Here is a 9,054-nt window from a genome sequence, read left to right as displayed (position 1 = left end):
ACCCATGTCCCCCTGATCCATTGACACTCCCTGATCTGTGTACACACCAATGTACCCCTTATCCACTGACACTCCCTGATCTGTGTACACACCCATGTCCCCCTTATCCATTGACACTCCCTGATCTCTGTACACACCCATGTCCCCCTGATCCATTGACACTCCCTGATCTGTGTACACACCCATGTCCCCCTGATCCATTGACACTCCCTGATCTCTGCACACACCCATGTCCCACGTATCGACTGGCACTCCCTGATCTGTGTACACACCCATGTCCCCCTTATCCATTGACACTCCCTGATCTGTGTACACACCCATGTCCCCTTATCCTTTGACACTCCCTGATCTCTGTACACACCCATGTCCCCCTGATCCATTGACACTCCCTGATCTCTGTACACACCCATGTCCCCCTTATCCACTGACACTCACTGATCTGTGTACACACCCATGTCCCCCTTATCCACTGACACTCACTGTTCTGTGTACACACCCATGTCCCCCTTATCCACTGACACTCCCTGATCTGTGTACACACCCATGTCCCCCTAATCCACTGACACTCCCTGATCTGTGTACACACCCATGTACCCCTTATCCACTGACACTCCCTGATCTGTGTACACACCCGTCCCCCTTATCCACTGACACTCCCTGATCTGTGTAAACACCCATGTCCCCCTTATCCACTGACACTCCCTGATCTGTGTACACACCCATGTCCCCCTTATCCACTGACACTCCCTGATCTCTGTACACACCCATGTCCCCCTTATCCACTGACACTCCCTGATCTGTGTAAACACCTGTCCCCCTTATCCACTGACACTCCCTGATCTGTGTACACACCCATGCCCCCCGGATCAATTGACACTCCCTGATCTCTGTACACACCCATGTCCCCCTCATCCACTGACACTCCCTGATCTGTGTACACACCAATGTACCCCTTATCCACTGACACTCCCTGATCTCTGTACACACACATGTCCCCCTTATCCACTGACACTCCCTGATCTGTGTACACACCCATGTCCCCCTGATCCATTGACACTCCCTGATCTGTGTACACACCCATGTCCCACGTATCCACTGGCACTCCCTGATCTGTGTACACACCCATGTCCCCCTTATCAATTGAAACTCCCTGATCTGTGTACACACCCATGTCCCCCTTAACCACTGACACTCCCTGATCTGTGTACACACCCATGTCCCCCTTAACCACTGACACTCCCTGATCTGTGTACACACCCATGTCCCCCTTAACCACTGACACTCCCTGATCTGTGTACACACCCATGTACCCCTTATCCACTGACACTCCCTGATCTGTGTACACACCCATGTCCCCCTTATCCATTGAAACTCCCTGATCTGTGTACACACCCATGTCCCCCTTATCCATTGACACTCCCTGATCTCTGTACACACCCATGTCCCCCTTAACCACTGACACTCCCTGATCTGTGTACACACCCATGTCCCCCTTATCCACTGACACTCCCTGATCTGTGTACAAACCCATGTCCCCCTTATCCACGGACACTGCCTGATCTGTGTACACACCCATGTCCCCCTTATCCACTGACACTCCCTGATCTCTGTACACACCCATGTCCCCTTATCCATTGACACTCCCTGATCTGTGTACACACCCATGTCCCCCTTATCCACTGACACTCCCTGATCTCTGTACACATCCATGTCCCCCTTATCCACTGACACTCCCTGATCTCTGTACACACCCATGTCCCCCTTATCCACTGACACTCCCTGATCTGTGTACACACCCATGTCCCCCTTATCCATTGACACTCCCAGATCTCTGTACACACCCATGTCCCCCTTATCCACTGACACTCACTGATCTGTGTACACACCCATGTCCCCCTTATCCACTGACACTCCCTGATCTGTGTACACACCCATGTCCCCCTAATCCACTGACACTCCCTGATCTGTGTACACACCCATGTACCCCTTATCCACTGACACTCCCTGATCTCTGTACACACACATGTCCCCCTTATCCACTGACACTCCCTGATCTGTGTACACACCCATGTCCCCCTTATCCATTGACACTCCCTGATCTGTGTACACACCCATGTCCCCTTATCCATTGACACTCCCTGATCTCTGTACACACCCATGTCCCCCTGATCCATTGACACTCCCTGATCTCTGTACACACCCATGTCCCCCTGATCCATTGACACTCCCTGATCTGTGTACACACCCATGTCCCCCTGATCCATTGACACTCCCTGATCTCTGCACACACCCATGTCCCACGTATCGACTGGCACTCCCTGATCTGTGTACACACCCATGTCCCCCTTATCCATTGACACTCCCTGATCTGTGTACACACCCATGTCCCCTTATCCATTGACACTCCCTGATCTCTGTACACACCCATGTCCCCCTGATCCATTGACACTCCCTGATCTCTGTACACACCCATGTCCCCCTTATCCACTGACACTCACTGATCTGTGTACACACCCATGTCCCCCTTATCCACTGACACTCACTGTTCTGTGTACACACCCATGTCCCCCTTATCCACTGACACTCCCTGATCTGTGTACACACCCATGTCCCCCTAATCCACTGACACTCCCTGATCTGTGTACACACCCATGTACCCCTTATCCACTGACACTCCCTGATCTGTGTACACACCCGTCCCCCTTATCCACTGACACTCCCTGATCTGTGTAAACACCCATGTCCCCCTTATCCACTGACACTCCCTGATCTGTGTACACACCCATGTCCCCCTTATCCACTGACACTCCCTGATCTCTGTACACACCCATGTCCCCCTTATCCACTGACACTCCCTGATCTGTGTAAACACCTGTCCCCCTTATCCACTGACACTCCCTGATCTGTGTACACACCCATGCCCCCGGATCAATTGACACTCCCTGATCTCTGTACACACCCATGTCCCCCTCATCCACTGACACTCCCTGATCTGTGTACACACCAATGTACCCCTTATCCACTGACACTCCCTGATCTCTGTACACACACATGTCCCCCTTATCCACTGACACTCCCTGATCTGTGTACACACCCATGTCCCCCTGATCCATTGACACTCCCTGATCTGTGTACACACCCATGTCCCCTTATCCATTGACACTCCCTGATCTCTGTACACACCCATGTCCCCCTGATCCATTGACACTCCCTGATCTCTGTACACACCCATGTCCCCCTGATCCATTGACACTCCCTGATCTGTGTACACACCAATGTACCCCTTATCCACTGACACTCCCTGATCTGTGTACACACCCATGTCCCCCTTATCCATTGACACTCCCTGATCTCTGTACACACCCATGTCCCCCTGATCCATTGACACTCCCTGATCTGTGTACACACCCATGTCCCCTTATCCATTGACACTCCCTGATCTCTGTACACACCCATGTCCCCCTGATCCATTGACACTCCCTGATCTCTGTACACACCCATGTCCCACGTATCCACTGGCACTCCCTGATCTGTGTACACACCCTTGTCCCCCTTATCAATTGAAACTCCCTGATCTGTGTACACACCCATGTCCCCCTTAACCACTGACACTCCCTGATCTGTGTACACACCCATGTCCCCCTTAACCACTGACACTCCCTGATCTGTGTACACACCCATGTCCCCCTTAACCACTGACACTCCCTGATCTGTGTACACACCCATGTACCCCTTATCCACTGACACTCCCTGATCTGTGTACACACCCATGTCCCCCTTATCCATTGAAACTCCCTGATCTGTGTACACACCCATGTCCCCCTTATCCATTGACACTCCCTGATCTCTGTACACACCCATGTCCCCCTTAACCACTGACACTCCCTGATCTGTGTACACACCCATGTCCCCCTTATCCACTGACACTCCCTGATCTGTGTACAAACCCATGTCCCCCTTATCCACGGACACTGCCTGATCTGTGTACACACCCATGTCCCCCTTATCCACTGACACTCCCTGATCTCTGTACACACCCATGTCCCCTTATCCATTGACACTCCCTGATCTGTGTACACACCCATGTCCCCCTTATCCACTGACACTCCCTGATCTCTGTACACATCCATGTCCCCCTTATCCACTGACACTCCCTGATCTCTGTACACACCCATGTCCCCCTTATCCACTGACACTCCCTGATCTGTGTACACACCCATGTCCCCCTTATCCATTGACACTCCCAGATCTCTGTACACACCCATGTCCCCCTTATCCACTGACACTCACTGATCTGTGTACACACCCATGTCCCCCTTATCCACTGACACTCCCTGATCTGTGTACACACCCATGTCCCCCTAATCCACTGACACTCCCTGATCTGTGTACACACCCATGTACCCCTTATCCACTGACACTCCCTGATCTCTGTACACACACATGTCCCCCTTATCCACTGACACTCCCTGATCTGTGTACACACCCATGTCCCCCTTATCCATTGACACTCCCTGATCTGTGTACACACCCATGTCCCCTTATCCATTGACACTCCCTGATCTCTGTACACACCCATGTCCCCCTGATCCATTGACACTCCCTGATCTCTGTACACACCCATGTCCCCCTGATCCATTGACACTCCCTGATCTGTGTACACACCAATGTACCCCTTATCCACTGACACTCCCTGATCTGTGTACACACCCATGTCCCCCTTATCCATTGACACTCCCTGATCTCTGTACACACCCATGTCCCCCTGATCCATTGACACTCCCTGATCTGTGTACACACCCATGTCCCCCTGATCCATTGACACTCCCTGATCTCTGCACACACCCATGTCCCACGTATCGACTGGCACTCCCTGATCTGTGTACACACCCATGTCCCCCTTATCCATTGACACTCCCTGATCTGTGTACACACCCATGTCACCTTATCCATTGACACTCCCTGATCTCTGTACACACCCATGTCCCCCTGATCCATTGACACTCCCTGATCTCTGTACACACCCATGTCCCCCTTATCCACTGACACTCACTGATCTGTGTACACACCCATGTCCCCCTTATCCACTGACACTCACTGTTCTGTGTACACACCCATGTCCCCCTTATCCACTGACACTCCCTGATCTGTGTACACACCCATGTCCCCCTAATCCACTGACACTCCCTGATCTGTGTACACACCCATGTACCCCTTATCCACTGACACTCCCTGATCTGTGTACACACCCGTCCCCCTTATCCACTGACACTCCCTGATCTGTGTACACACCCATGTCCCCCTTATCCACTGACACTCCCTGATCTGTGTACACACCCATGTCCCCCTTATCCACTGACACTCCCTGATCTCTGTACACACCCATGTCCCCCTTATCCACTGACACTCCCTGATCTGTGTACACACCTGTCCCCCTTATCCACTGACACTCCCTGATCTGTGTACACACCCATGTCCCCCTGATCAATTGACACTCCCTGATCTCTGTACACACCCATGTCCCCCTCATCCACTGACACTCCCTGATCTGTGTACACACCAATGTACCCCTTATCCACTGACACTCCCTGATCTCTGTACACACACATGTCCCCCTTATCCACTGACACTCCCTGATCTGTGTACACACCCATATCCCCCTTATCCATTGACACTCCCTGATCTCTGTACACACCCATGTCCCCTTATCCATTGACACTCCCTGATCTGTGTACACACCCATGTCCCCCTGATCCATTGACACTCCCTGATCTCTGCACACACCCATGTCCCACGTATCCACTGGCACTCCCTGATCTGTGTACACACCCATGTCCCCCTTATCCATTGACACTCCCTGATCTGTGTACACACCCATGTCCCCTTATCCATTGACACTCCCTGATCTCTGTACACACCCATGTCCCCCTGATCCATTGACACTCCCTGATCTCTGTACACACCCATGTCCCACGTATCCACTGGCACTCCCTGATCTGTGTACACACCCATGTCCCCCTTAACCACTGACACTCCCTGATCTGTGTACACACCCATGTCCCCCTTATCCACTGACACTCCCTGATCTGTGTACAAACCCATGTCCCCCTTATCCACGGACACTGCCTGATCTGTGTACACACCCATGTCCCCCTTATCCACTGACACTCCCTGATCTCTGTACACACCCATGTCCCCTTATCCATTGACACTCCCTGATCTGTGTACACACCCATGTCCCCCTTATCCACTGACACTCCCTGATCTCTGTACACATCCATGTCCCCCTTATCCACTGACACTCCCTGATCTCTGTACACACCCATGTCCCCCTTATCCACTGACACTCCCTGATCTGTGTACACACCCATGTCCCCCTTATCCATTGACACTCCCAGATCTCTGTACACACCCATGTCCCCCTTATCCACTGACACTCACTGATCTGTGTACACACCCATGTCCCCCTTATCCACTGACACTCCCTGATCTGTGTACACACCCATGTCCCCCTAATCCACTGACACTCCCTGATCTGTGTACACACCCATGTACCCCTTATCCACTGACACTCCCTGATCTGTGTACACACCCATGTCCCCCTTATCCACGGACACTGCCTGATCTGTGTACACAACCATGTCCCCCTTATCCACTGACACTCCCTGATCTCTGTACACACCCATGTCCCCTTATCCATTGACACTGCCTGATCTGTGTACACACCCATGTCCCCCTTATCCACTGACACTCCCTGATCTCTGTACACACCCATGTCCCCCTTATCCACTGACACTCCCTGATCTCTGTACACACCCATGTCCCCCTTATCCACTGACACTCCCTGATCTGTGTACACACCCATGTCCCCCTTATCCATTGACACTCCCTGATCTGTGTACACACCCATGTCCCCTTATCCATTGACACTCCCTGATCTCTGTACACACCCATGTCCCCCTGATCCATTGACACTCCCTGATCTCTGTACACACCCATGTCCCACGTATCCACTGGCACTCCCTGATCTGTGTACACACCCATGTCCCCCTTAACCACTGACACTCCCTGATCTGTGTACACACCCATGTCCCCCTTAACCACTGACACTCCCTGATCTGTGTACACACCCATGTCCCCCTTAACCACTGACACTCCCTGATCTGTGTACACACCCATGTCCCCCTTAACCACTGACACTCCCTGATCTGTGTACACACCCATGTACCCCTTATCCACTGACACTCCCTGATCTGTGTACACACCCATGTCCCCCTTATCCATTGAAACTCCCTGATCTGTGTACACACCCATGTCCCCCTTATCCATTGACACTCCCTGATCTCTGTACACACCCATGTCCCCCTTAACCACTGACACTCCCTGATCTGTGTACACACCCATGTCCCCCTTATCCACTGACACTCCCTGATCTGTGTACAAACCCATGTCCCCCTTATCCACGGACACTGCCTGATCTGTGTACACACCCATGTCCCCCTTATCCACTGACACTCCCTGATCTCTGTACACACCCATGTCCCCTTATCCATTGACACTCCCTGATCTGTGTACACACCCATGTCCCCCTTATCCACTGACACTCCCAGATCTCTGTACACACCCATGTCCCCCTTATCCACTGACACTCCCTGATCTGTGTACACACCCATGTCCCCCTTATCCATTGACACTCCCTGATCTGTGTACACACCCATGTCCCCCTTATCCACTGACACTCCCTGATCTCTGTACACATCCATGTCCCCCTTATCCACTGACACTCCCTGATCTCTGTACACACCCATGTCCCCCTTATCCACTGACACTCCCTGATCTGTGTACACACCCATGTCCCCCTTATCCATTGACACTCCCAGATCTCTGTACACACCCATGTCCCCCTTATCCACTGACACTCACTGATCTGTGTACACACCCATGTCCCCCTTATCCACTGACACTCCCTGATCTGTGTACACACCCATGTCCCCCTAATCCACTGACACTCCCTGATCTGTGTACACACCCATGTACCCCTTATCCACTGACACTCCCTGATCTCTGTACACACACATGTCCCCCTTATCCACTGACACTCCCTGATCTGTGTACACACCCATGTCCCCCTTATCCATTGACACTCCCTGATCTGTGTACACACCCATGTCCCCTTATCCATTGACACTCCCTGATCTCTGTACACACCCATGTCCCCCTGATCCATTGACACTCCCTGATCTCTGTACACACCCATGTCCCCCTGATCCATTGACACTCCCTGATCTGTGTACACACCAATGTACCCCTTATCCACTGACACTCCCTGATCTGTGTACACACCCATGTCCCCCTTATCCATTGACACTCCCTGATCTCTGTACACACCCATGTCCCCCTGATCCATTGACACTCCCTGATCTGTGTACACACCCATGTCCCCCTGATCCATTGACACTCCCTGATCTCTGCACACACCCATGTACCACGTATCGACTGGCACTCCCTGATCTGTGTACACACCCATGTCCCCCTTATCCATTGACACTCCCTGATCTGTGTACACACCCATGTCACCTTATCCATTGACACTCCCTGATCTCTGTACACACCCATGTCCCCCTGATCCATTGACACTCCCTGATCTCTGTACACACCCATGTCCCCCTTATCCACTGACACTCACTGATCTGTGTACACACCCATGTCCCCCTTATCCACTGACACTCACTGTTCTGTGTACACACCCATGTCCCCCTTATCCACTGACACTCCCTGATCTGTGTACACACCCATGTCCCCCTAATCCACTGACACTCCCTGATCTGTGTACACACCCATGTACCCCTTATCCACTGACACTCCCTGATCTGTGTACACACCCATGTCCCCCTTATCCACTGACACTCCCTGATCTCTGTACACACCCATGTCCCCTTATCCATTGACACTCCCTGATCTGTGTACACACCCATGTCCCCCTTATCCACTGACACTCCCTGATCTCTGTACACATCCATGTCCCCCTTATCCACTGACACTCCCTGATCTCTG

This window comes from Hemitrygon akajei, unplaced genomic scaffold, assembly GCF_048418815.1.
Source record: "Hemitrygon akajei unplaced genomic scaffold, sHemAka1.3 Scf000070, whole genome shotgun sequence".
Lineage (NCBI taxonomy): Eukaryota > Metazoa > Chordata > Chondrichthyes > Myliobatiformes > Dasyatidae > Hemitrygon > Hemitrygon akajei.
Note: the sequence above shows the minus strand (reverse complement) of the source record.